The following is a 2,974-nucleotide window of genomic DNA, read 5'->3' as shown; positions in this document are numbered from 1 at the left end:
ACGGAGCGGCTGGAGAGCGAGGACAGGTGAGGAGGCGCGGGGCCGCTGCTGGAGCCCCGGCTCGAGCGCTCGGGCAGCTGCGTGCGGTGTCAGCGCGTGCGGTCAGCTCTGCCGCATCACGAGCGGTTGGTTCTGCGCCCTGCTGCTGGGCTGAGCCGTCACCCGATGGTCTGCTTTAGCCGCGCGTGGGTCTGGCTGCGTGTAACTTCAGCACGCCGTGTATGTGCTGCACCTTTTTGCAAACGAAGCCTTTATTTTCTAGACGACAGACTCAGGTATCATAAAGGTTTTGTGAATGCTGTTGCGTTGTGCTGGACAGATGGACAGACAGACATCAAATTCTGCAAGGGGAGCCCTGTGGTTGCCTCTCATCCCACCTGCGTGTAACTGATTCTCCTCTGTGTGTGCCCACGGTGCTGAATGTGTGGCACAGACCTGTAGCCACACTGCATGGCAAAGGGGGTTATGCAAACAGCACCGCTGTAACTGGCACCATGAGACCCCACATCCAGCAGGCTGTAAGCTTCCCGTAATCTCATGATTTACTCCAGACTGGAAAGCACTGCTGCTTTTTCAGGCAGCTCTGGGACTCCTTCTTGTTCCTATTTCTGCAATGTTTCTCTGCTGCGATTCAGCTGCAGCCGCTAAGAAAGCTCAGAGGGCACCACTGCTGCTGCGTGGTATGTGTGTGCTTGGAGGTGGCAGCGCGCTTTGGCATTCACAGAGCTTGGAGGAGCAATGGTGTGCTATGGCAGCCTGTGCTTAACAGGGGAAATCACTCGTCCCTCTAACCTGAAACAAACTGAGTTAAGAAAAATGTGATTTTTACTGCTTTTCTTATGGCTGCAGTTTGGATTGTCTCATAGTCTGGTAGCTTTAAAAAGTAGATTAAAAACAAAGAAACAAAGAAAATCCTTCATTTTATCCATTCTTTCTAAGAGGAAAAGGGTTTCGTTTCATTCCAGCAGCCCAAGGAGAGCTGGCCACATCTCCCAGGCGCTGTGTGGTTGAGGATGCCTTGCAGGTGGTGCTGGGAGCAGTGGGACTGCTGTGCTGTGGCATTTTTGCGGGTGGTGGCTCCCAGCTGTGACCTGGGGCACTCTGAAAGGTGTGACCCTTTAAAACCAAAGCCCGCAACGCCCAGGCTGCTCACTCTTTTTATTCATCGGAATCAGAGATGTTTGCTGTGGTGGCTCAGCAAACCGCAGAGAGAGCTGTGCTTTCTTCTCGGGAGCTGCCTGCACTTGCTGCAGTGTAGCAGGAGGTGAACTGCAGCTAGCAAGTGCCAGCAGTCAGGCAGCCCTGGGAGAAGACACCCATGCGGCCTCTGTCCTCCTCTTGCTTAAGCCTGTGGGGTGTGTACATGAGGGTGAGTTACGATCTCCTGTGTTTGTCTTTCTAGTAAGATAGGGGCTCCAGTTGGGACCTCGGGTGGGTTCTGCAGCCCATGCGCAGCCTTCCCTGCGGTGGGAGTCTCTGTGGGCTGAAAATGGTTGCAGGCAGCCCCACTTTGTGCTGTGCCTTGAGGTGCTGTAGCACTGCCTCGGCTGTGCTGACAAGTGGGTTTGCAGCTCTGGCATTGGCAAGGTAGGCACGGCTGTGGGCAGCTTCAGCATCCGCTCGTCTCTACTGCACTAAGATGAGCCAGCAGTTTGTAACAGGCTTCTTCCCAGAGCCTGAGGGCTGTGGTACTGCCCATGGAGCCAGGTGATGTATTTCATTAGGGAGCTGGGATGAGTTCCCTCTTCATTAGTAAACGTGATCAAGTACCTTGCATGCAGTGCAGAAGCCATTGGGAAACTGCTGCTTGGCTGTAGTTTGGTGCTGGTGATTTGCAGGCCGTCACAGAGCAGTGTCTGCTGGCTGCCTTTCCTTGGCACTTACAGCAAATGAAGCAGCACTTCTATGCTATTGTTTGTCATATTTATTAGTTTCTGCTCATTTCATTTGTTGAAGTAATGGACTGAGAGCAGTACCTGAAGTGGTCATCAACATTTGCTTTCAGTCAGCGTTACAACTTTTTTTCCAAAGGGTCAATGGGCCTTTTCTCTCCTTTCTTGGTGTTTTTTGTTGTAAGATGATTATATTGACTCTGGTATGAATTTCAGGGTATGGTGTAAATAACAGAGTTGTGAGCAGCTGTGTGTAACTGTGGTCTCTCTACACGTGTTGTGTGCCCAGTGTGTGCAGCAGCAAGCAGGGCTGGGAGCTGGTGCAAAGGTACGTCGGGGAAGTCTCTGTATTGAGTTAAAATGAATGTGGAAGTAATGCCTCTGAGATACACTGGGCTCCTAGAAAATGCTTTTTAACTATTAAATATTGTTTTCATTACCCATAGTGGTTATCACAAGAACCTGTGGGGTTTTCATGGAATCTTGTCCTTGAATGCTTTCTGGACAGTAAGTGCATTAGTTGCTGCCAGAAGGTCCCAAAAGTAGTATCCAGAAATAATGGTAACATGCTGCCCTGAGCCATGTGTGAATATTTAGCTACAGTGCACACTGTTGTTGTAATTCGCCGGTGGGCTACTTACAGAGAACAAACTGCTCACCCTTCCCACCTCTCAGGGCTTAGTGTGCACTCAGGGAGGGACTGGGAATTGTAAATTTTCCTTCTGCTAGATGGTGGCTGGCCTGTGCTCCTCGGGAGCACAGAGGAAATGGTTCTTCTGGTCTTGATGCTTGGTGATACCACCAGAGCAATGTCCATGGATTGCCCAGAGATGTGACTGCACTTCTGGGTTTCCTCAGACATCTGTTTGTTGCTGTGCTTGGGGATTTGCGCACACACTTGCTTACGCTCCGCACCATACATAATGTTTAAAAACCTCTCTTGAATTCATTCTGAGCATTAGGTAAGAATGCAGATGAAAATACAGTAAAATAGACTTCAGTTCTTGATTAAAAAGTTGGAAGTGAAGTTCCAGATACGAGATAGGTAGGAGAACAAAACATTGTCTAGGACCATTTAAAAA

General features: G+C 50.0%; 1 protein-coding gene across 5 annotated transcripts in view; it reads left to right on the top strand.

Moving 5' to 3' along the window:
• SLC16A12 (solute carrier family 16 member 12) overlaps window positions 1-2,974 on the top strand; it is a 29,204-nt gene that overhangs the window by 3,202 nt on the left and 23,028 nt on the right. The window contains exon 1 of one of the 5 annotated variants that reach the window (XM_010714499.3): window positions 1,193-1,369. The exons of the other annotated variants lie outside the window; for them this stretch is intronic. The gene's annotated coding sequence lies outside the window, so the exon portion shown is untranslated. Of the gene's footprint in view, window positions 1-1,192; window positions 1,370-2,974 lie in introns of those variants that run through there. 5 annotated transcript variants of the gene reach the window in all.

The sequence above is a fragment of the Meleagris gallopavo genome, chromosome 8 (assembly GCF_000146605.3).
Source record: "Meleagris gallopavo isolate NT-WF06-2002-E0010 breed Aviagen turkey brand Nicholas breeding stock chromosome 8, Turkey_5.1, whole genome shotgun sequence".
Classification (NCBI taxonomy): domain Eukaryota; kingdom Metazoa; phylum Chordata; class Aves; order Galliformes; family Phasianidae; genus Meleagris; species Meleagris gallopavo.
This window is presented reverse-complemented; position numbering and strand designations above follow the sequence as displayed.